This window comes from Mustela erminea, chromosome 12 (assembly GCF_009829155.1).
Source record: "Mustela erminea isolate mMusErm1 chromosome 12, mMusErm1.Pri, whole genome shotgun sequence".
Taxonomy (NCBI): domain Eukaryota; kingdom Metazoa; phylum Chordata; class Mammalia; order Carnivora; family Mustelidae; genus Mustela; species Mustela erminea.
Window position 1 is genome coordinate 50,812,038 of NC_045625.1, and position 26,801 is coordinate 50,838,838.

A 26,801-nucleotide genomic window follows, 5' to 3' on the forward strand; every position below is an offset into this window, starting at 1 on the left:
AGAATTTTAAATTGGTTTCTTATATTTGGCCCCCCAAATTGCTAAGTAATTTAAATGCATTAAAGAACATTACTTAATGCACAAGTTCTTTAAAAAGAAGTTATGATAACTACCTCTGTGAAACACAGTTCTGTTTTCCCAGTACTTGTAGGAAGGCATCATTTATGATAATAAATAAAAGAAGCCCATATTCTAATTCTCCATGGAAGTTCTTTAATAATTATTTATTAAAAAGGTACCAAAAATTAAAAATTCTAATAGCTTGATGACATATCAAACATTCAGAAGGAAACAGGGGAGTCAAAATTACAGCAATGTTTTCTTGGTATTTGGCTAAATACAAGTAGATCTTGTTTTTCCAGATGGTGGTATTCCCAGGTTTGAAAGGCAGGGTGGATTCATTTCATGGAATATAAGTTTCACACCAGTTTTTCTCAGCTGTCATTAAGTTGGAATGCTTAAATGCCATGATGTTTTTAAAGTGGATTTCAAAAATATATATATTTATTTTTTCCCAATCAGAAACTTCCGTTTTCTTAGAGAATGATTAAAGGCATTTTTTATCTCCCTAAATTGGGCTAATTCTACTTCTTACTCTCAAGCAGAATTTGTATATTGAAGAGTGGAAAAGTGGAGAGATTCCTTTTCTATGATATAAAAACTTGTGACTCCCCTTTCCCCCAAGAATTTAATAGTATGAAAATTAATTTTCTTTAAATATCTGGAGCTAAAAACTTTAAAATGTGCTTGGGCGGGCTAAGCATTTCACCATTTTCCCAGCTTCCAATCTCTCCCTATCTTGTTTCTGGTCAAATCCTATATAGAAAAAGCAGTAACTGATTTGTACCATACTGTAACTATTTCTGGTGTGATTCAATGGAGTTAAAAGCAATAACTTTCTAAGACCCATTTCCCCAAAGTGAGAATTTCCCATAGACTAAGTAGCTGATTACTTATGTACCCAACTCGAAGGGAGTTGATATAGCTGATTATTGAAGTATCACGCAGAACTTCAGTCCCTCCCCAGAAAGACAGCTTATATTATCACCCATAGTTTCATTTGCAAATGGTCCTATTTTTATCTTCTAGAAAATTTTTAAAAAGTATGAAAAATGCACAGAATAAAAGACAACCAGCATTTCTCTATTTTTCAACTTCTCAAATCAACCAACATCTTATCAGATTAAAGATCATTTAGGAGGGAGGCTCGTCAGAGGGAAAGAATACTTCCATAAAGTTTCCCATCTCTGACAATAGAAAAAAATTTATGCATTTTCACAGTCCACTGCAATAAGTCACTGAAATTGAACAAAATAAAAAAGGACAGTGTGTGCTAAAAATAGACTTGGGGCCAGAATTATGTCATGTGGTATTTTAAAAATTCTACTTAAAGCTTAGCCATAAATTCTCTGGAGAGAAAAAGAGAACTCACAAAGAGAAATAAAAGGTACCAGTAATCTATTTGAGGTTTCAGTCCTGGTTAATGAATGACGTAGAGCCTAATGTCTGATGACTCAGTTGATAAGGTAAGATGGAGTAGCTCTAGGCTTCCACTTGTTAAGAGAAATTGCTGAAAAGTCATTTTCTGTTTTGCGAAATGAAACCACAAACTCGCTGAGCCTGTTTCCTCCTTCACAAAATGGGGCAGGCACAAGCTGTGCTCAGATAACCAGGAGGGTTCTAAGACCCCTTACAATTAAAAATTTAATGTATTCTCTGTGATGGTTAATTTTATTGTCAATTTCACTAACCTATAGTGTGAGTTTTTCAATCAAACACTCATCTAGGTATTGCTGTGAGTTTATTCTACAGATGTGGTTAACACCCACAATCAGTTAACTTTAAGTAAAGGAGACTATCCTTGATAACGTAGGTGAACCTCATCCAATCAACTGAAGCTCTTTAGACCAAAGCAGAGGTTACCCTGAGAAAGAAGAAATTCTGTCTATATATCTCATTGGCTCTTTTTCTCTGGAGAACACTAAAAGACACAATTTCTACCAGCTAGAGTGCTACTTATAGTACACCAAATGTGGAAAATAAATCAGGAAACGGAAGAAAACAAAATACCACGCAAAGTGTTTGAAAAGAAAATGCTATGGTATCCATCCAATCCAACCCCAATCAGGGTTACTTCAATGCAAATCTCATTCTGACAAAAGCAAAAATAAAAACAAATCATCTTTACATTAATTCATCAAATGAAATGAGTGCAACAGAACTCAATTTGAATGCCTACTATGTACCAGGGATTTTTGCTAGCACTGGAGCTTTCCTATGCAAATAAGACATGGCATATGCTCTCTGAAAACTTAGAGTTTGGTGGGATATATGGATATATAAAACAAATCACTTCAATATAATGGGTTTGTGTGTGTGTGTGTGTGTGTGTGTGTGTGTGTGTGTGTGTTTTAAGTAGAATACCAGGGCACCTGGATGGCTCAATCAGTTGAACATCTGACTCTTGGTTTCGGCTGAGGTTGTGATCTCATGGGTGGCAGATTTGAGCCCTGTGTTGGGCTCTGTGCTCAGTGGGGAGTCTGCTTGAGAGTTCCTCTGTCCTTCCCCCTGCTTGTGATCTCTCTCTCTCAAATAAATTAATCTTTTAAAAAAAAAAAAAACAAGAAAAGACAAGACAGACAGACTACCATCAGACTCTAGGATGGTCAGTTTGGCCTTAGCTGGCTAAGAAGACAAGACGGAGGAAAACTTCTGACAGCTGATCCCTGAGCTGATTCTCAAATGGGTGTGAGATGGAAGAGTAGACATGGCAGAAACTTTCTCCTGTAGAAGTGACCACGTGACAAAAAGCCAACAAACATAAACACAGCATTTTCAGGAAAGTACAAATATTTCAGTGTCATGAAATAACAGAATATAAAGCAGGAAATGGCAAGAACTGAAGCAGTAGGACAAAGAAGAGATCAAATCGTAGTGGGGCTCCTAGGCCACACCAAAGACCTTAGTTTTGTTCTGAGTGTTGGTGAATTTATGTAGCTGTTCAAGCACCATTACAATCCCATTTTAAATATTCCTATAACCGCATGTGCCCATTTTCAGTCAATCCTCACAGCCACCTTTAGGCAACCACTGATCTCTTTTTCATCTCCATAACTTTACTTTTTATAAATGTCATATAAATGGAATCATACTATAGGTAGTTTTAAATATCTGGCTTCTTTCACTTAGCACATCTATTTGAGTTGTTCCCTGTATCAGTAGTTCAGTTCCTTTTTACAGCTGAGTAGTATTCCACTGCTTGGTTTTACCACAATTCCTTTATCCATTCCCCTGTTGTGAACATTTGAATTGCTTCCAGTTTGGGGTTATTATGAATAATGCTGCTATTAATATTTTCACACATATCTCTGTGGAGATTTTTTTTTCATTTCTTTTGAGTAGAAACCATGGAGTGGAATCACTGCACTGGGTCTAGTGGTAAACATATATTTAACTGCTTAAGAAACTGCCAAAATATTTTCCAAAGTGGTGATGCCTGGGTGGCTCAGTAGGTTAAGCGTCTGCCTTCAGCTCAGGTCATGATCCCGGGGTCCTGGGATCAAGTCCCACATTGGGCTCCTTGTTCTGCTGGGAGCCTGCTTCTTCCTCTACTGCTGCCTGCAGCTTCCCTGCTGTGTTCTCTTTCTCTCTCTCTGACAAATAAATGAATAAATAAAATCTTTTTAAAAAATATTTTCCAAAGTGATTTACCATAAGACCTTAGCTCAGCATTGATGGAAAACCATTAGCAGCTTTTAAGCCAAGGAATGACAGCTAATTTAATTTTGAAATCACTGGATTACAAAGTGAAGACTGATTTGGAAACAAAGGTGATTAGAGACAAAGACACCAGTCAGAATACTACTACAATCCTATAATCATCCAGGTGGAAGATGAGGGCTTGAACCAAGAACTCTGGGAGTAAGGATGGGCTCAGTAAATATTTAGGGTATAAAGAAAGCAAGACTTTGTGACTAATTTGATATAAGAGAGAAGCAGAGAACTCTACGATGACTCCTAGGTCTCAGACTCTTGGCAAACAGATGGATGAACACAAATGAACAGAACTCGGGTACAGATTCACTGGGTTTGAAGTCCAAGTAAAATATGTCCAGCAGGTAACTGGATATATGAGTTTGAGCCTACAGGGAGAGGTCAGGACAAGACAGAGATATGCAGAATCAGCACTTTATATTTGATTTGTAAAACCAGCAAACCAGTAGATGAGATTACTCAGGTAGAACACACACCAGGAAGCAGTTACAAGTCAAGAAGGAAACCCTGAGTAACACCAATAATTAAGGGCTAGCAGGAGGAGAAACCAACAAAAAGGACCATGAAAAAAAAAAAAAAGTCAGAAACTGGATAATCTGGAAGGAGAAAGATCAAAGAAACCAAGGAATTAGTTTCTTAAATGAGTGTAAGCAAACCAGGAGGATGGAAGCGGGGAGTGGGGTGGCGGTTAGAACAATCATTCCAAGAACCATTAGACTCTCAGAGTCTGATAGCTCTGCAACCATGCGAACTGCTAGTGATGTGATTTGGGTTTGTGCAATGGGCTCAAAGGCAAAACACATGTGATCTAAAGGATACTAGGGATCAGACAACAGGAACTACATCCTCTTAATTTTGTGTCTAGTATTCCTTCCATCTTATTTTATGCCTATAGAAATATCATTTGGAGGCACAGGAAATGCTCATGCAAAGCAGAGTAGCTGACAGTTGCTGAGTCCCAGCTGCGGGGCAGAGCCAGCAGCTCCAAAGAAGCTCCATTTTCATCACTGTGTCCGGACACATCCCAGGGACCTACTTCACACTGTCCCCACATCCCAGGGACGTACCTCAGCTTTGCAGAGAGAAAACATCAGGGCAACCTGCAAGCCAAGGGGGATCTGATGACCTGGGAGAGATTTCCTACAAGTATTTCACACATCAGCTCTCCATATAGCATTTCATGTCATCAAATGTGGCAGCCAAGCTCTATTCTGAGGAAAATGCTCTCCCCTTCCTAAACCAAAGGCAGTTAGCACCATGTTCCTAACAGCAATAACAAATCATAAGCTTAACCTTAAATAACAATAGGGGAAAGTTACAAAGAGACTCCAGAGACGGTCTCGGAAGTGGTTCAATGAAGAGATACCAGACCCACTATTTTACATGGAAAATCACTGGCTTACTAACAGAGGAATTAAACTGGCAACAAAGAAGAAGCACACGAGACAGAAAGATTGATCCCTGTCTGACACGTCACGTTGATAATTCCCATATGCAGAAACTCCATCATCTGAACCCAAAACTTTAAAAAGCACCTAAGTGACAGGACAGATATATAGATAGAGATTTCATTTATGATGCTGGACAGAACTTCCTCAATACTAATCAGCCCAGCCCCATCCATGAAGGCTGTGCACTGATGGCTGCACCCATCTGCTTCTACCCCCAGCTGCAAGGCCTGCTGCCTGTTCTGCTGCCAGCTCTCTGGAGACTCACAGAACACAGGTTCCATGCTCAAGTCAGAAGAGCCGTGGGGGAGGCTCCCCCATCACACACATCCCTGCTCTGCCTTTTTACCCACAATCTCTAGTATTTGAATGTCCTGGGTTCTCTGTTCTTGCAGGTACACCTAACGGGAAAGGCAGATGTTCCACAGCTGGAACATCTCTTCAGAGTAATGTCACTGCACCCCCACCACCACCTAAGAGTTAACTTGATTCCTTTTTCCCAATATGCTTTCAAGGTGTGGAAAGAAGCTGCTGACTTGACTGCCCCATTTCCTACTGCCTCAACCCACTATGTACCGATAGTCATATTTCATACTCTTGTATAATTACATATATGTATGCTATATACATACATATATGTATGTATTTATATTTATATATATAGCACTTGATAAGCAACAGGAAAACACTTGACTTTTCTACAGGTTTACAGTTGCTCAAAGTTGTGAATTAATTTGGGGACACTATTTAGGCATTCCAAACTAACACTAATGGTTTCCTTTTCTTTCAAGTTTCAGCCCAGTGCTTTTCAGTCGCATGGGAGACTTGCTCTTAAATGAGATGACTGCTTGCTTAGCTCTAATAAAAGTATGCCAAAAAGTAAAATGGAAAGGCCACAGGCTAGAGTATTCTCTTTTTAATTCTGCTGAAACTTAGTAATGGCTGATGGCAGGCCCTCCTGGTGAGTAGCAGGTGGTGAGTTCAGGGACTCTCAGAAGCTGTTCTCTTATTTGTTCATGTTGGACATGAGAGGAAGGGACAGAGGAATATTTAGAAGGGACGGACTATCAAGAGGAGGCTGGGTATCTGGGGGGAAGGTGGAGCCAAATGGATACTAACAAGGGAGCCCAGTGTCTGTTTTGAAGTCTCTTGTCCTTACGGTCTGGGAGGCAGGGGAAAAAAAATGAGTTAAAAATTTTAACTTTATTGCAATGTCATTTATATGCTACATAGTTTGCTCATTTACAGTGTGCAACTAAGTGATTTTTAAATTTATTTGTAGAGTTGTATGATCACTATAATCTAATTTTTTTAACAGTTTGATTATACCAAAAAATAAACCTTGTACCCATTAGCATCACTCCCTGGGCTCCTCCGCCAATTTCATTCCATGTCCCATCTCTTGATAAGCATTACTCAAATTTCTGCCTCTGTAGATTTATCTATTTTGGTTACCAAAATGAAATCATCTAATTCTGTAGTCTTGTGTCTGGCTTCTTTCACTTAGCACAGTATTTGCAAGGTTCTCCCATGCTGCAGCAGGTGTCAGTAGTTCATTCCTTTTTACTGGTGAATACCATCTCACTGTACAGAGGCAGAAAGCTACCTCACAGGGCAGTCATGGAGATCACAGTAACTGACTAAGGCCTTTGTCCACTTCACCAATGCAAAGGATCCATGTCAATGACCTACAAGCACCACTGAGAGTACTTCCCTAAGAACCCCAAGGTGACATCTGATGGAATTTCACGGAAATGGTGACAGCAAGGCAGAGGTTTCCAGAAGTCTTCCACCTAGGATGAACTTGTGGTGGAAAGAAGAAACATGAACACATTCCAAAATACAGGCCAGTTAAAGGTTTGAAGGCCGGTCCCATATATGGTATTATTCTAGAGGAGGCTCTTTAAGAGTAGAAAGGTATACTGTGGATGCTTGTTACTAAAGATGAATTTATAATTTACATTTCCGAATGTAATGCTATACTGAGAACACATTTTTCAGAAGTGACCTCTTCTTGGCAAATCAACTCATTTTACCAAAGTTCTGTGCTATATCGGTTCACAGAGTTATTAAGAATGTAACTAGGAGAAAATGAGAGGAAAATGAACAAATTCAGAAGCCTATAGAGTATAATTTGCTTTTTATGGCAAAATGAGGAATCCCAACTATGACTTTGGATGAGGGCTGGAGGGAAGGGGAGGTCTGGTCACCCCTCAGAAGAGAATCACTCTGGAGGAAACCTGGAGTGCCGAACGGAATACACCATCTCATAGGTCCTTATGTGTGCTAGAAAACAGGGAACGGCAGGGATGGGAACCCTGAGGATGTGGGGTCAAGATGAAGAGAAATGCTAGGGTCAGACAGCCAGTCAGTACCAGAGACAGGACTGAAACCCAGGTCCCAATTCCCGGACCCAGTAGAACCTGTTCACCAGGAAAGAGTCCACTTGGGTTGGCTGTAATCAATAGAAGGCTGCAGCACCAGAGGGCACTTTAATGTGCAAAAATATTTTAAAACATCAAACTTGTTTTCAATAACTTTATATGGCTAAAAATGCTCACTAAAATTTTCTTGGTTACAAGAGTTTTTTTTTAAATCAATTCAGTTTTCCTGCCCTTCAATTATAAAGCCAACTGTACTCTCCCATGTAAAGATGTCCAAACGCTTCAGGGATCCCACAGTCCCTGGGCCTCACTCTAGCCAGCACTGGTTAGACTGCATTTTGTACCATTGCCATCTAGTTGAATGCTTCTCCAACTCTTCAGAGTTCTAGAAGGCGTGATTTCAGTCTTCTTCATCTCTATTTCACAGTGCCTAACGCATGCCTGGCACAGAGCTGGTCTGCAATGTAGGAGCAGAGAAGGCAGTGGAAAATTTGTGCACCAGCCTCTACACTCATCAGGTCTACTTATTTTTTTTTTCCTTTAACTTCCTTTTTCTATTCAATTCTATTTGCTGATATTCCCGTGAATAATTGCCTTGTCACTGCCTTGTCATTGCCTTGTCTTCTTCCCCCTGGGGGAAGAAGACAAAGCTTGAAGGCAAAGGTAGATACAGAAAACAGGGTCATCAGCAGTAGCTCTGGACACATTCTCTAACAGTAACATCTTAAACAGGGTTTTTTGTTGTTGTTGTTAGCCTTTTATGTGCTTGCTTTCCACCATGGCTGGCATAAGAGAATTTGGCTACTTTCTAGTATCTGTCATTTATTCATTTGAAAAATATTTATTGGATGTCTTTTTTTTTAATTTTTATTTATTTATTTGACAGACAGAGATCACAAGTAGGCAGAGAGGCAGGCAGAGAGAGAGGAGGAAGCAGGCTCCCCACAGAGCAGAGAGCCCAATGTGGGGCTCAACCCCAGGACCCTGGGATCATGACCCAAGCTGAAGGCAGAGGCTTTAACCCACTAAGCCACCAAGGCGCCCCTATTGGATGTCTTTTATGTGTCAGGCACTGAAGACACAGTGAGGGGATGTGCAAAGGCCCTGAGGAATATCAGGATAAGGTTAGCTCTTCCAAGAGGGCAACATGAATAAAGGTTGGAGAGGGAAGGTGAAATCATCCAAGATGAAGCTAGAGGTGCCAGGGGGATCCACACCCTGCAGACCCTTTTGGACTAAATGAAGGCCTTCATCCTTAGAGCAACAGAAGCAAAATATGAGAGGATTTATGATTTTATAGCATCATCCCTGATATACTTTCCACAAAGTCACTCAGTCACATGAGAGCTTGGCATCACAAAGGATGCTGCTTTAGGAAGAGGTCTGATTCCTGCTGTTACAGCTCTACAACATTTTGCTTTCATTCGCAGGACCACAGAATCGTGACTGTGACAAGTCCGGCGTGCACAAGAGAACATACGGCTTCTCTCTGGAAGGAGTCCTGCATGCATCAAGTCCCAAATTTGCTAATGAAAACATCCTGTTCTCTAAGTAGGCTTAGAGAAAAAAACATAGATTTTTGATTGTTGCTGTTCTTTTGTTTGGGTGTTTGTTACCCTCCCTACACAGCACATGAAAACCCACATCAGGACTTAATTTTCTGAAACCCAGAAGAAATGTTTCAATGAATTATTTTATAGTTTCCTACAAACCCTGTTGCTCTTGAGTGAATTACGATCTACTCTTACATAATATTTCTTAACTTAGAGTATGTATCAGCCTGTGATTTAAATCTTAGGAGAATATCTTTAGCAAAGCAGAAGGTCTTAGATTACCACATGACTGCTTGAGGAGAAAGTTATATTGTGAAGTACAAAAAAGAAAGGAAAAAGAAATGGAAAGAAAGTATCTTGCAATTTAATTACTATGGTACATCTTCTCTACTAGTTAAATCCAGGCACCTCTCTTTTATTCTTATAATGAATTAATTCCACTCAAATAGGTATGACAAACATGCCTAGATAGAAACTGGATTTTAAGGATCACAAGGAATAGGATCCCAAAGAAAAATTAAAAGTCAAAGAAGAAGACTAGTTTCACAGAGCAATCAAGCACTTTATTTCAATCTCCAAAATGTAAACACCCAAATAAAAGGCACTTGGCCTTTAAAAAGCTAGCATTTTGTGCCCTATTTGTTATGAACACTTTTAAATAAATAAAATTTAACAAATATAATTTAAGCTCCTTTTATGCTTTGTGCCCCCCAAGATATTGCTGTTCTTCCCAATCACAGTTTTGTTCTACTATGGCCCAAGCATCTGTCTTTATTTGGAGATCTCCAAAGCAGCAGCTGGGACACAGATAAAGGGGCAGTGGTCCCACCAAGCAGAGATGGGGAGTGGGAAAGGGCCGAGCAGGGCAAGGCCAAAAGTGTGTTCTGAGCGGGAGCTTAGCAATGTGGCTTGATCATGTAGTACCCCTGTGAGAGGCCTTGCAGAATACCTCTCAGTATTGCCCCCTGGAGGAACAGGAAGAAAGCTCAGGCAATCCTATGACTCATGTTCCCATCAGTTGAAGGCTGCCTGCAGCTGTTTTGACAGATATGTCAGGCAACACACAGGAAAAGCTGAAAATTCTAAGACTGACAAGAAAGTTCTAGGGCACAAAGGCTGGAGGTGGGATACTGAATCTGACCACCCAGGCTAGGCTGAGGTGATGTGACTCTCTTCACACAGAGCATATGTATAGCAGGAGCCAGTAAAAGTTTAAGGAAAGTAGAAAGTAAAAATAGCACTTGAAAGTTATTGCTACAGACTGTCTTCCCCCACCAAGAAATTCATGTTGAAATCCTAACCCCACTATGTTGTCAGTATTAGAAGATGGGGCCTCAGGGAGGTGATTAGATCACGAGGATGGAGCCCTCATGAACTGGGTTGGTGCCCTTTTTAAAAGAAACACCCAAGAGCTCCTTTGCCCCTTCTACCACACAGGGACACAGTAAGAACATGAGTTCTATAAACTAGAAAGAAAATCCTCACTAGACACCAAATCTTCCAGCTTCTAGAACTAAAAGAAATAAATTTTGGCTGTGTATAAACCCCACCAGTCTATGACATTTTGTTATAGCCACTCAATGTACTAAGGAAATCAGATACATTCTATGACATATTCTTTAATTAAAACATTCTTCTTTTATACAGCAAAATTTCTTTCAGAATTCAAAGCTTCCCTTGGAGGTCTGACCTGCAATGGAGAAAAGTCATAATCAGATTATCCTCCCTCCCTCCCTTTTTTGTATTTAACAACGCCTGGAAAATATAAAAATTATTCTCAGCTTGTGAGTTGTTCAAACATAGACCATGGGTCAGATTTGGCCCACAAGTCACAGTTTGCTGACACATGTAGTGTGGTATCCATTAACAATATAAAGACACATTTTCTCTTTTTTTTTTTGCCATTTATAAATGGTATCTTACTGTCCATATCTTTCCATATTTCCTTACACATGAAACTTACACAATATGCTGTATGTAAACCATTTGCTTTAACTGCTATATTATGTTCTACTGCAAGAATATATAAAAAATTTGTTTACACATTTCCTTAGAGATATGTATTTGGGTTGTTTTACTTTTTTCAATATTACAAACAATACAGCAATAAGCCTCCCTCTGTGAGTACCTCCTGCTACACCAGCAAGAGTTTTCTTTAAGATAAATGCCTCGAAGTAAAATTACTGTGTCATGAAGTATGTGAGTATGTTAATCTTCAACTTTGGTTACTTTCCAAAGCAGTTGTATCAATTTACAGCCCCACCTGCAGTGTAGCAAAATTCCCATTTTTCCACATCTTCCTCAATATTGTTTGACAGATTTTTTAATTTTTGTAAATCTGATGGTTATTAATTTATATCATGTCATTGTTTTAATTATCATATTCCTGATTACTAGAGAAGTTACCTCTCCTTTCACACTAACTGATCTTCTGTGATTCTTTTTCTAAAAAATGTACATCATGCCCAATTTATTTTTCTTGTGAGTTTGGCTCTATTATGGGGTTCTCTTTTCTTACACATGTTATGTTATGGTTCCTCATACCCCTTTTATTTTTAAAAGATCTGGCTGGCTGTTACTGGCCTGGGTCAAGAGAGTCTAAACCTACTTCCACACCCTGCAAAGTCCCAAAGTACTGAAATCCTGTATCACTCCCTTTGGGTAAATATAAACATATCACTTGAAAATTATGGTATCCATCCGTTCACTCATCCACTTACTCGTTTGCAGACATTTATTTATGAAGGGGCATTCCAGTACTAACAAGGAACATAAAGATATAAGAAGGCATAAGATAATGAGCATATTCAACTACAGTGAAGGATTAGTCATCAGATGAACTAAATGTCATTTAACATGGAGCACAGCCTTGAAAATTTTTAAGAGAGAGCATGTGATGAGAGCTCTACTCTAGGTGGATATGGTCAAGAACATGGGATTCCCTCTCTTCCCAGCAGCTAATCTAGGGAAACGGTTTCAGGTGACAGGGGCTGGCTGCCAGTCCCTCTCATTCCTTCACCCCCAACCCCCAACCTGCCCCACTGCAGAAACACAGAGCTGGGCAGGGGCTGCTAAGACAGTTACATCTCCCCTCCCAACCTCAGCTCACATTTGTAAGGCAGGGCTCTGCTTCAAGAGCAACAAGTTGAAAATAATGGGGCCCCAATTACCACAACTCTAGCTCATTCTAGAATATAGAGATTGCACACTGAGAAAAGCAAGCTAGAAGACCAGGGGCCACCCAGAGCCTGCTTGTAGAGAAGGCTGCCCCTCTGGGGGAAGCAGGCTACTGCCTCTGCCCCACAGATGTCCTGCTCTGGAGAAGAGGCAGGCCCTAATGGCAGAGGGCTCTACCACACTGTCTAAAGAGTCTGAACTTATTCATGCCTAAGGACACTGTCAAAAACAATGGAGATTCTGATGTCAAGCAGTTAATTACATGGGGGCTAGTAGCATCATAATATTAGTAGAACAAAATGAACCATCCATAAATTCCATAAAGAGTGCCAGAGAGACATCCAAGTAGAGTGCTCTTGAGATCACACACACTTCTGAGGGGCCAGAAGGTCAAGAACACATCCTAGGCTGCACCCCCGCAAAAGTAACCATAGTGGAATATAGAGTAGACATTAAAAAAATTCCTCAGGTTATACCAGTGAATGAGGAAGTCTTACTGACTGAAGGGGCTAAAGCCAACACTGGCCGAGTAATAAATCACTCTAACCTAGAAGGAAGTCAGGAAGTCCAACGTCATAGAAGTACATTCATCCTTCATGATCTTTTCCAGCTCGGCACCCATTCAGGAGAGACTGGGGGGAAGTCCTCTGAACTACCAGACTTAAAGCAGGAGGAAACTGAATTCCCTGAACTGTGAGAGCAGTGTACAAGTCATACACACACTCAAATGGTGAACACAGATTAAACACAAACTTTGATCAAAAAATGATGTATGTAGGGACACCTGGTTGGCTCAGGATGCAATTCTTGATCTTGGGGCAGGAGTTCAAGACCCACACTGTGCATGAACCCTACTTAAAATAACTAACTAAATAGATAGATAGATAGATTGCTGTATATCAACCCAAGGAAAACCCCAAGAAAGACAGGCTAAAGATGAAAATGGGGGGAACAAATCTGAGCAGGTAAGTCACATACATAATGTGGAGAAAATACACTTCACAGAATTAGTTCAACCAAATCACTAAATGGATAAACAAGTAACCAAACAAGGAACTTCTCCCGGCTTTCTCCAAAGGGAGGAGGGGGAGTCAGTATTTAGAGATATTATATTGCCTAAAATGCAATTTTCAAAAAAAATTACCAGACATGCAAAAACAAAAACAGAGGAACAGAAATGTATGATCCATTCACAAAGGGGGAAAAAAACAGGCAACAAAAGCTTACAGGGGCCCAGAAGTTGGAATTATAGAGACTTGAAAGCAGCCTTTATAAATATATTTGAAAAATTAAAGGAAACCATATTTACAAAGTGAAGGAAGCTATGGTGGCAATGTCTCATCAAACAGAGAATATCAATAAAAAGATAGAAATTATGGAAAAGAACCAAATGGACATTCTGGAGTTTAAAAAAAAAAAAAAAGCAGTAATTGAAATGAAGAATTCATAAGAGTGGCTATGTAGTAGATTTGAAGTGGCAGAAGCAATTCGCAGACATAGTATAACAGATGAACAGAGACTATCCAATCCACAGGACAGAAGGAAAAAAGAATGAACAAAAATAAATAAATAAAGACAGTCTCAGGTGGAACAAGATTAAGTGTACAACATACTCATAATGAAAATATCAAGAAAAGAGAGAGACAGGAACAGAAACTTCCTGGATCTGATGAAAAACATTAATCTACCCTTCTACTAAGCTCAATGAACTGAAAGTAGGGTAAATGCAAAGAGAACTGTATTCAGACTCCTCAAAATGTTGAAAGCCAAAGGTAAGTTGCTCAAATCAATAAGAGAAAAACAACTTGTTCAATGGAACCACAGTAAGATTAACAGCTTACTTCTCATCCAAAACAATGGGAGCCAGAGTGCTGGAAGAAAAATCAGGAAAAGACATGTACATTTTGATTGTGGAGAGAGAAAGACCCCCCACCCAAAAAAAAAATACTTGGAAATGGTCTTCATAGGTATTAGGAATTCTCAGGCAAATCAAGGAAGAATGTGGAAGAGTTACCACAGCAAAGTCATGCTGGGAAAATACAGATCTCAGTTGTTAAATGATTTTACCTGAAATGTGACTTTTTATTGAAGTTAGAGAAAGTCTCTCAAGAACATGGTTTGAATGTTTATGAGAAGTCAATAGCTCTTTCATCTCAAAAGACTGTTGAGACATTTCTCAACTAGATCTGTCACTGAGTCATCTGAATTTAAGTTGAGGTATGAAAGATATGTAGAATCATTTGTTAGTTTTCAGAAAGGATTTATTAAATTATTATTAACAGCTTGTAAACATGAGCCATGTGGGTGACACTGAAGGTAAAACCATGTGAGGCCAATTATGTAAGACAACCAAAAATTTATTCATTCATATTTTTTAAATAAATATTTTATGTATTTATTTAGGGAAAGAGAAAGAGAGTGTGCATGTATGTGCATGAGCAGGGAGAAAGGCAGGAGAGAGAATATCTAGCAGGCTCCATACCCAGCACGTGGAGCCTGACACAGGGCTTGATCCCAGAACCCTGAGATCATGACCTGAGCTGAAACCAAGAGTTGGATGCTTAACTCACTGAGCCAGCCAGGTGCCCCTATTCATATTTTTTATTGGAAATATAAGATTTCAAAGTTTGTAAAAATAATAGGTGCAGTCAGAAGAAATGCCGTAAGGCTTCCTAAACACTGATTATTGGTGCTACAAAAGAAAAGAAGAAATATATAAGGTGAAAATTTGAAGATACATTATAAACACTTTGGTACAGAAATAACACAAATGAAACCCACAAAGACCATTTATTTATACCACTGCAATAAACTTGCTTTGGCTCTCAGTAAACATTACATTTTTAAATGGTCTCCTGAGTGTTCAAAATGAGCTTTTATTGCTGAATGCTATTTATCTTTTACAATAAAAGCAAATCTACCAATCAGGCCCTGGTAATTTTGGTAAAAGACATCTGTGAGAGAAAGAGTATGGGCATTAGTAAGGTTGAGATAATGAGCTAACTCAAAGAACCTGTTAATTGTGTTTACCATGCCCTGGGTATGCATCTCTCAGCTACATCTACTAGTTCCTACTGGAAGCCTAGTTGTTATAATCGCATATGGACATAAATTACACAAAAGAAAATGGCCAATTTAAAAGACAATAAAAAGTGACAGTAGCGGTCCCATAGGACAGGGAAAGGAGTTAACGCCTAATTGTCTAAATCCTATGAGCCATTTGAGAACAGAAGGAATTTTTGTAAACCAACATTTTGCTGCACATTCAAAAGCCACAGATTTAAATTACAAATAGAAAACAAAATGAATATTTCCAAAAGGAAATGAATGTTCCGTGATGGCATGGAGAAACTGTTTTCTCCTGAATAATGGATACTAACTGTATTCAAGAAGATCTCATCCAGCAAGAAGATAACAGCTACATACCTATGAGAAGCTAGAAGTTGAAAATGCCAACTGTTCAAGAGTAGAGACTAAGAAAGTTCACTCAATAGAAGATTTTCATAATCACTATGATCAGCTCTGAGGTTAACTTAGATAAACATAGGAAATCTGAAAAGCCATACTTCCTGGGGTCTAAACATCCCACTTACTGGTTATGTCATCTTGGACAGCTCTTTCACTTTCTCAATACCCTCTGATTCCTCAATAAATAACAGTCTACAGATTGTACTTCCAAGAGGATATGGAACTGGGCAGAGGAGGAATGAATCCTTAGCTATTATTATAGTGTTCTACGTGTATCCTGGGTTACATTACATTTGGCTAGAATTAAGAGTGTCACTAAAAACCCCAGGCAGACTATCACTTCATAAGAATTGATTCTCCTCTTAAAATGGTCAGAAAACCTGACCCATCTTAAGCAGAGCATTTTAAAGTTATTACCAATGAGAGCGCCTGAGTGGCTCAGTCAGTTAAGTGTCTGCCTTTGGTTCAGGTCATGATCCCAGGGTCCTGGGATCAAGACCGATATCAGGTTCCCTGCTCATCCGGGAGCTGGTTTTTTCCTCTCCCCCTGATTGTACTCTCTTGCTCATGCTCCCTCTCTGTCACATATATAAATAACATCTTCACAAATAAGTAAATAAAAGTAACCACCAATGAAGTATTTATATTTTCCAGTACTTTTTCTGGTTGCTGCCTGTACTGATTTCATCTATTGATATATTCATTACAATAATGATTAATGCATCAGAGATATACCAATGCAGAAAAGGTCTGCTAACTTTTGAACTGCTGTTCACTATCTTTATTCAAGAGACCTTCGATCTTCTTATTGTAGACTTTTAACATAGGTTGAAATATGCTTTGTCTTTGTCCCACTTAAGTCTGAATTATGGCTTAGTAATTTGAAATATGCTTTGTATTGTTGTGTTTGAGGGTCCATGCCCTCCAGAGTGGTTATGTAAATTAAATTAGCTAAAATGGCTGAAAGCATTTTGAACAGTGCCTAGTACTCAGTGAGTGCTTTAAGTGTTGGTTATGATATTAATTATTATTTGATTATTATATATTATTATAATCATTTTATTATTAATGCAGACTGGCAAAGTAGAGAGTGTCTGGCTCTAATTCTGCGTCAGATCTCCGTGCTAAGAGATCATCTGGGACCATAGAGGTAAGATGACTGGGCATTACTTTTGACATCACTGTCCTATTTCATGGTCTTTATTTTCCCAAAACTACAAATGTGTACTGAGGAACAAGGATATAAGTGAGTACATGTGAAAATACACTTTTTCCCTTACACCAGCTAAAAAAGGAGTAGGAAATTTAAGAGAAACTTTCCCAAAAATTTAAAACAGACTACAGACGGGTTAAGTAAAATTTGGTATCTTCATTTAAGGAATGCACAGCTACTCAAAATAAAGGAAAAGATACTCATTACATGTTGTAAAGTGAAAATATGTCAGGCTTAAAACGTAGGATCCTGTTAAAATATATACATATAGAAAACCTAAAAGAGAAGACTAAGTCCTCAAAATATCAAAACTATTTCTGGTGAGGGAATTATAAATTATTTTTTTCCTTCTGTTTGTTTATGCTTTTCTTAATGAATGTATATTACTTTGTAATCCTAAAAGAACCCTGAAATAATCAAGTTCCATGGAAGCCACTGGATGAGGCCATTTCATTGTGAATTTCTCAAGTCAGAAAAGGAGTCAGGTGGGTCTGCATTTAGGGGACAAAATCCAGGCAAGTCAATCCAAGCCACCAATCTCGGGGGCTGAACAGAGAGGCAGAACCCAAGCAAATGAGCAAGAAAGAAAGTGCTAAAAGCCTCATAAAGAAGTGACCACTTCAGCCTAACACACAGACCTTATTTGGTTACCAGTCTGATCCTCCAATAAAACTTTTCATCTCTGATTTGCCTTGGTTATTCGATGACTAACACATTGCCATTCAATCTCATCAAAATGTTTCTTCTTGAAGACAACATAAAAACTACTGTAGCAAACATTAACTGTATACATTGAACACATTTTGGTAGCTTTCACATGAAGGGGTCATGGTACAAATGGACATCATGGCTCAGATATTTAGAACTACCAGTTTGGATTGCTACACATATTTAATTCCTCAGGCTATGGGGCTTTTTAAAAAGTAAAACTTAGAAAACTGGATATTAAATCCTTTATCTCACATTTTCTTATATTTTAGGTGAAAAATACCTATAGACATCAAAAAAATGCTAAGAAATAAATTTCATGTTTGACTTGTCTTCTCTCCACTCCACAGAGTCAGAAGATCATGCAATTAATTCATTTTCAGGTGAACCTCTGTTGTGTCATGTATCAAAGAAAAAGTTAATTTTCTTGGTGAGAAAAGATGACACCAAAGTTATCACTTTAAAACCAAGCAGAATCAATTAAAACATCTTTCATTCTATAGATAAATTCCAAATTCATATCTACCTTGTCAATGATGATTTTGTTTATTTGGCTCAATTATAACTTTGCAAATAGGATATTCAACATATCAAAAAATATATGGAGTTTCTGTAAATAAGTAATAGAAACAAAAAAAATTCTACTTATCAAAAAGACATGTAATATATAGCTTATTAGCACATGTGGGATAAGAAATAAAGTGCAGAAAAGATTCTTTACATAGTACCATATTTAAATATTGGTAAGTACAAGAGCATTCAAACTTTCCAATGCATGGGGGAAGACATGTGTCTGATTCCAGAAGCTTAACTTTACATTCCAGGTAAGATCCGTTCTCTCTTCATATTTATAATTTGCCCTAAATTTGGCAGATCATGAAATCTTTAATTGAAATAGGCTTGGAAACAGTTCCTGCTGTCTAGAAATAGTTAACTCACATTTACAATGCTACAAACTTCAGAGTTTGGAATCTATTTGGTTAGCTGAGCCACTCTGCAATGTAAGTAACATGCAGCATATTTAACACTAAGACAGGACAAAGTAACATTTGCTATGACTATGAGAAGATACTTGATTTTCCATTAGTTTTCCCAACAGCCCTGAAGAATAGGTAGATTGTATCATCCAGATTTTACTCAGGGAGTTTAAAAGCAACCTATTCAAAATCTTCTAACTACTCTGACTAAACCAGGGTATACAGGTATCTTCAGGCTATACTGAAGATTCTTTGAGAAAAAAAAATGTCCAACTCATCTTTTTGACTCCTCAGGATATAAATTCCTGATAAGGAGTAGACCCTCAAAGTTGGTGGAGGAAAAGATGGAAGAACAAATAGAGTGTCAGAAGCAAGACAAGATGGGGCACCTGTGGGGCTCAGCTGGTTAAGCCTCTGCCTTTGGCTCAGGTCATGATCTCAGGGTCCTGGGATCAAGCCCTACATTGTACCAGGCTCCCTGCTCAGTGGGAAGCCTGCTTCTCTCTCTCTCCTTCTGCCCTCCCTATCCTTCCCCTCATGCTTGCTCTTTCTATCAATAAATAATCTCTTAAAAAAAAAAAAAAGGAAGCAAGATAAGACATACTGCCCTCATATCACAGGCTCACTCCCCCACCAATATTTTTCAAAGCAGGTCCCACCTATACTAGAATTTCCAGAAACTAACTTCAAATACAGCTGCGGCCCACCAACCCCCAAACCCCCACCAAATGACTAAATTAGAACATTTGGAAATGGGGTCTTAGGAATCTGCATTTTTAACATTCTCCCCAAGTGTAAGAAATGTTGCCACATTGTATGTCTTCCTAGACCCCAACCTCAGCAGCATTAATATATAGTTCTCCCTCTTACTCACATTGTTGGCAATATAATAAGATGCTTGAAAAAATCAGGAGTAGCTCTCACACCCTGTGAGGGAGGCACCGAGTGACCTAGTGCTACAGAATCATGATATCTGAATTTTACCAACACTTTCTTCTGCAACTGGTTTTCTGTTTCTCCATATGTTAAGTGCTTAAGTATTACCATTGTCATCTAGAGTTTTGAAGGGTGGAACAGTAAAGCAGCAGTAGGGATTTGCAGTGCCCCTAGCTTACAAGATATGAATTCACATAAAAATTCTCTGGGTACAACCTGACTTTTATGAGACCTGAGCCCAAATAACCTGCAGAAGCAAGAGGAGTAATGAACTTATTGGCAGGGTTTACCTCCTGTGGGTACCATCACATATCAAAACTCATTAATTATGTAGAACCCAGAGATTTCAAACAGAACTTCAAAATTTAAAAGGTCAGAGGCATAACATACTTCAGGGAAAAAATAATGGTGACAGATCAGCTGTTGATACATCTTTGCCTACTGCTAATAATGATAACACCAAACACATTTACAGTCCTTTATAGTGTATAGACAATACTTCAAATATCTTAATTAATTTGATCTTCCCTAAAACCCTGGGCCAGGCCCAGCATATTTCCATTTATAGGCACTTTTATCTCTGTGCTGCCTCATTTGAATTCCCTTCCCCCACAAAATTTCTGGAAGGCAGAGATAGCATATTCTCTTCTGCATCCTTAGCATCTGGCATGGTATCTGACTCAATAAAGAAGGCACTCACAGACACAAGTATCCTTTTTTTTTTTTTTTTTTTAACAAATACCACATTCTAGAAATGAGACAACTGTGGTTGACAGAGATCAAAAGATATTTATCCTGGAGAGATGACTGAGGAAGGAAGCACCAAGAAGTCCTCAAACATGAGTGGGATTATTGTGTGGAAAAGGGATAAGACTAATTTCACATGACATCAGCAGATAAATTTAGATGGGGGTTAGCAGGAGACAGATTCCAGCTCATACTAAGTTTCTAACCATGAAAAACATCTAAAATAGAAAATGTATTCCTCAAAAAGGAGAGCTGCCCAAAATGTGAAAGTATAGGAAAGACTGTACAAAAAGTGTTTTAAGCATCAGTTAGAGGACCGGCCATAAAAACCTATAAAGTTCCATCCAACTGGAAGACTCCCTGACTCTATCTTGAGACCGCTTACATAGCTGGTTATGGACAGAAAGAGGATGAGATCTTCAGCATTCTATCACGACTCCCATTGGATGCCTTTAAAGATCATTCACCTCATATGTTCTGATAACTCAAAAATCATCCCGTCAGACTAATTCCATAACAAGAAAGGGTAAGAAAGGGCTGATTTATTCTCCTTTCTGAAATCAACCAACCAACCAACCATATAATATGTATATGTGCATGTGTCTGTATGGGTGCATGTGTGTGTGAGGAACAACAGTTTTCAAGACTGGGCATCAGGAAATGAAAGACAGTCATCCCTCACTGGTAGGAAACAAGTGATAAGGGCATTATAGTTGTCCTCAATTGCTGCCTTGAGAGATTTCTCTAGACCACAATGCAAAGAAGGACCACACAGGTGAAGCTTCAGAGATTAGTGTCTAAGGATAGATCAAGATGGCTAGAATTTGTAAGACAAAGTACCAAAGTGGAAAGAACTGCACAGATGCACAGGGAAAACACCTCACAGGTCTACAGAGAGACCTCTTGACTAGTCAGCAGAATACTGATCAACACACACGTGAGGATATTAACCAACAGTATGAAAAGATTATCTTTTCCAAGATATCTACCTATCTAATGAGATTAGAAGGAATAGCACCCAACATTCACACAAAGCCAAAAAGCCAGGAATATTGCCTCCTATTCTCACCAGACACACTGGAAAAACATAAGTGACCCATTGTGTAGTATTCAGAAAGGTGAGTGAGTCATCTCAGTAGTGTGAAGTAAAATGCTTTAGTTATAAACTAAACATTGCACTGCTCCTCCCCAGCAAGTCTTAAAGGCAATACGCAAAAGGATAAAACCATTTCCATATAATTAAGCTACAATCTCAGAACCAAGTTGAAGAATTCTTACAGAATAAAAATATTCAGCATTCAATATGGTAAAATTCACTATGTCACACAACCAAAGATTATCAAGCATGCAAAGAAGCAAAATAAAAAAATATTATCCATAATAAGAAAAACCAACCAATTAAATCCAAACTGACAGAGACGATAAAATTAGTGGACAAAGACATTAAAGAAATTATAACTATATTCCATATGTTCAAAAGTTAAATAAAGACATATATATGCAGATCAGATTCCTGGTGATGAAAACTATAATGTCTGAGATGAAAAATTAACAATAGGGGATAATGCAGGGGGAGATTTTTGTGGATTAAAAGCACAGCAAATGAAAGTACCCAAAAAATGAAACACAGGAGGAAAAAAATGAGTCTTAAAAAAAAAAAAAAAAGCAAAAGGAGTATCAGTGAACTGTGTGACAACTTCAAGTGAGTATAAGTTCACAATGTTGCAGAGTGATTTTAGTTCATGAAGGAGAGGAAAGTTTGGTGGTGGCAGAGATAAAATCTGAAGAACAGCTAAAATTTTTCTAAACTTTAGGAAAGCTATAAACCCATGAATCCAAGAAGTTCAGTGAACCTTAAATATAAGAACATAAAGAAACATGGGCCAAAGTAAATCATAATCAAATTGCTCAAAATGGGTACTCAAGAAATCTTAAAAGGGGAAAAAAAAGTCATGTGACATACAGAATCTTGAAGGGATAAAATTTCTGAATGACAACATAAACAATAGAAACAAAAGAATGTGGAGCAGCATCTTTAAAGTATTAAAAGAAAAAAACACTGTAAACCAAAAATTCTATACCCAGTGAAAACAACTTTCAAAGCAAAGACAACATAAAGATGTTTTCAGACATATGAAAACTGAAATAATTTATTACCACAAGAACCGCACTAGAAGAACTGTTAAAGGAGATTCAGGGAAAAACAAACTGATACCAGAAGCAAATTTGAATCTACACAAAAAATGAAGACCACAAAAAAAAGCTACATGGTTAAATATATGATTTTTGTCCTTATTAAAATGTATTTAAAAGATAATTGTTTAAACAAAAATAATAACTATGTGCTATGTGGATTATAATACAACTAAAAGTAAAATATATGATAATAATAAGAATAATATAAAGTCCAAGATGGGAAGAAAGGAAGTATACTGCATAATATTCCTGTATACTATACATATATATAGATATAAAGTACTAAATATCACTTGAAGGTAGACCATAAGTTAAAGATAGATATGGTATACCACCTGAAGCAACCAGTAAAATAAACACAAATGGCCAATAAAACAAGGGAGATAAATTCAAACCATAAAAATAATCCAAAATAGGTAGGAAAAAAAAAGAGAAGAAAGGACAGATGGAATGAACAGAAAGTAACAAGCTGATGTATTTAAACCTAAAGATATCAACAAACACATTAAATGTAAATGGTTTAAATACCTTTAATTAAAAGGCAGAGATGGTCAGATGGGATAAAAGAATAAAGCACAATAATCTTTGCTTATGAGAAACACACTTTAAACATAAGGACACTAATAAGTTAAAAATGAAAGGACAAAAAAAGATACACATGGTAACTTAAGTCAAGAAGACACACCATGGTAACACCAAATAGTATCTGTGATATTAGAGAACACAGATTTCAGAGCAAAGTATATTACCAGGAACAAAGAAGGTTATTTCATAATAATAATAAAGGAATCAATTAATCAAGAGGATATAATATTCCTAAATATATTTGCCCCAATATTAGATCTTCAGATGAATGAAGCAAAAATACATATAAAAACATTAAAAACTGGTAAATCCAAAATTAAAGTTGGAGATTACAATACCCCTTTCTCAGTAATTAATATAGGTACAGAGAACATCACTAGGTGTATAGTAGATTTTAACTACCCTATAACCAACCTGGCCTGGTTAACCTTTATAGACTCCACCCAACAACAACAGAATACACATTCTTCTCAAGTATATATGTAATACTTAGCAAGACAAACAATACTGTAGGCCATACAACAACTCTCAGTACACTTAAAATGACTGAAGTCATACAAAGTATATATTCCAGTCAAATTGGAATTAGAAATCAATAGCAGAAAGATCTCTGGAAAATCCCCAAATATGTATAAATAAATATTTCACTTCCAAATAATAATTGGTTAATAAAGAAATCCCAGAGAAATTAGAAAATATTTTGAACTGAATGACATATGACATATCAAAATTTGTAGGATGGCACTGAAGTGGTATTTAAGAAAAAAATTATAGTATTTTTTAATAGATTTTACCTATTTATTTGACAGAGAGAGAGACAGTAATAGAGGGAACACAAGCAAGGGGAGTGGGAGAGAGATAGAAGTAGGCTTCCCCTTCCCACTAAGCAGAGAGCCCGATGTGGGGCTCGATCCCAGGACCCTGGAATCATGACCTGAGCTGAAGGCAGATGCTTAATGACTGAGCCAGCCAGGTGCCCTGAAAAATTTATAGTATTAAACAACTGCATTAAAAAAGAAAAAAATTCTCCATAATAATTTTGGACTCCATCTTGAGAAACTACAAATAGTGCAAATTAAACCCTGAATAAGCAGAAGGAAGAAAATAGTAAAGTTCCAAGCAAAAATCAACAAGATAAAGGACAGAAAAACAATAGCGAAAAGTCAATAAAACCAAAAGCTGACTCTTTGAAAAGATCAACAAAACTGATAAACTCTAGGCAGGCTTATCAGGAAAAAAAGAAAGATGACACAGATCACTAATATTAGGAATGAGAGTCAACATGACTACAGATTCTACAAATTTTAAAGGAATAATAAGTGAAGTTAATCCCAAGCACAAAGGGTTAGATCAACATTCCAAAAAGCAATCACTATATTAAGAAACTAAAAAAGGGAAACCATATGGTCATCTCATTCGTTGCCAAATAATCATTTGACAAAATCCAGTATCTACTTCTCATAAAAACTCTGAAGAAAATATGACTATAAAGAATGCCTTCAAAATGAAAAAGGGCATTTACAGGTAATATTGTACTAATGGTGAAAAAACTGAATGCTTTCCCATCTACCCCACCTCCACACACACACACTCAATGATCAGAAGCAAAGACAGAATGTTCACAAGGATGTTGATGCTTACCGTTTCTACTCAACACTGTACTAGAGGTTACTAGCTGATGAGATATTTATTATCAGAAAATAAAGCCAGAAAAGGAAATAAAAAGAATCCAAATTATGAAGAAAGAATATAGATGACATGATTGTATGGAAAATCCTATGTTATTTATAAAAACAAAACAAACAAACTGGCACTAATAAGTGAGTTTAGCACCCTACTGCAGGTTAAAAGGTCAATATACAAAAATCAATGTTTTTATAAACTAGAAATGAACAATCAGAAGCTGAAATAAAAATACCATTTAAAAGGGGCACGTGCACCCGAATGTTTATAGCAGCAATGTCCACAATAGCCAAACTATGGAAAGAACCTAGATATCCATCAACAGATGAATGGATCAAGAAGATGTGGTATATATACACAATGGAATACTATGCAGCCATCAGAAGAAATGAAATCTTGCCATTTGCGACAACATGGATAGAACTAGAGCGTATCATGCTTAGCGAAATAAGTCAAGCAGAGAAAGACAACTATCATATGATCTCCCTGATATGAGGAAGTGGTGACGCAGCATGGGGGGTTAAGGGGATAGGAGAAGAATAAATGAAACAAGATGGAATTGGGAGGGAGACAAACCATAAGTGACTCTTAATCTCACAAAACAAACTGAGGGTTGCTGGGGGGAGGGGGGTTGGGAGAAGGGGGTGGGATTATGGACATTGGGGAGGGTGTGTGCTTTGGTGAGTGCTGTGAAGTATGTAAACCTGGTGATTCACAGACCTGTACCCCTGGGGATAAAAATATATGTTTATTAAAAAAATAAAAAATTTTTAAAAAATGGCAGCAAAGGTGTGGTATATATACACAATGAAATATTACTCAGCCATCAGAAAGGATAAATACTTATCATTTATATCAATATGCATGGAACTGAAGGGATATGCTGAATGAAATAAGTCAGAGAAAGACAGTTATCATATGGTTTCACTCATATGTGGACTGTAAGAAACAGCACAGAGGATCATAGGGGAAGGGAGGGAAAACTGAATGGGAAGTCATCAGAAAGGGAGACAAACCATGAGACTCCTAACTATAGGAAATAAACTGAGGGTTGCTGGAGGAGAGGTGGGTAGGGGATGAGGTAACTAGTGATGGGTATTAAGGAGGTCACGTGATGTGATTAGTACTGGGTGTTATACACAATGATATATTACTGAACATGATTTCTTAAACTATTATATATTCTACATTAGCTAATTGCATTTAAATTAATAAAATAAAATGGCATCAAAGGGGCATCTGCGTGGCTCAGTCAGTTAAGTGTCTGCTTTTGGTTCAGGTCATGATACCAGGGTCCTGGATTAAGCCCCATGTCAGACTACCTGCTCAGTGCTCCACCTCTCACTCTCTCTCTCTTCCTCAAATAAATAAATGAAATCTTCAAAAATAAAACAAAATAGCATCAAAAATGTAAACTATTTGGAGACAAATCTGACAAAAAGATGTACAAGGCCTGTACACTGAAAACTATAACATTGCTAAGAAAAAACTTTAAAGATCTAAATAAATATATTCGTTTATGAGTCAGAGAACTCCATGTTGTTAGGATCTCTCTTTCCACAAGTTGATATATAGATTCAATGCAATTCCAATCAAATCTTAGCAGTCTTTTTATGTATGTGTAGAATCTGGCAGATTCTAAAATCCATGCAGAAACATGAAGCACATAAACAATCAGAATGACATAGATAAAGAACAAAGTTGGAAAGCTAACATTATCTGATTTCAAGATTTACTATAAAGCTACAATAATCACAACAGTTTGGTATTTGCATCAAGATAGACAAAGAGATCAGTGTAACAGAATAAGAGTCCTGAAATAAATCCAGATATATAGAAAACTTTTTTTTACAGAGGTGAAGAGACAATTCAGTGATGAAAGAACAGTTTACAACCAATAATGCAAGAGCAATTGAATATCCATATACAAAAACACACTAAAAACTTCATTC

General features: G+C 37.6%; 1 protein-coding gene across 1 annotated transcript in view; it reads right to left on the reverse strand.

Annotated features, from left to right (window-relative positions):
- Positions 1-26,801, reverse strand: part of SH3GL2 (SH3 domain containing GRB2 like 2, endophilin A1) — a 217,211-nt gene that overhangs the window by 50,159 nt on the left and 140,251 nt on the right.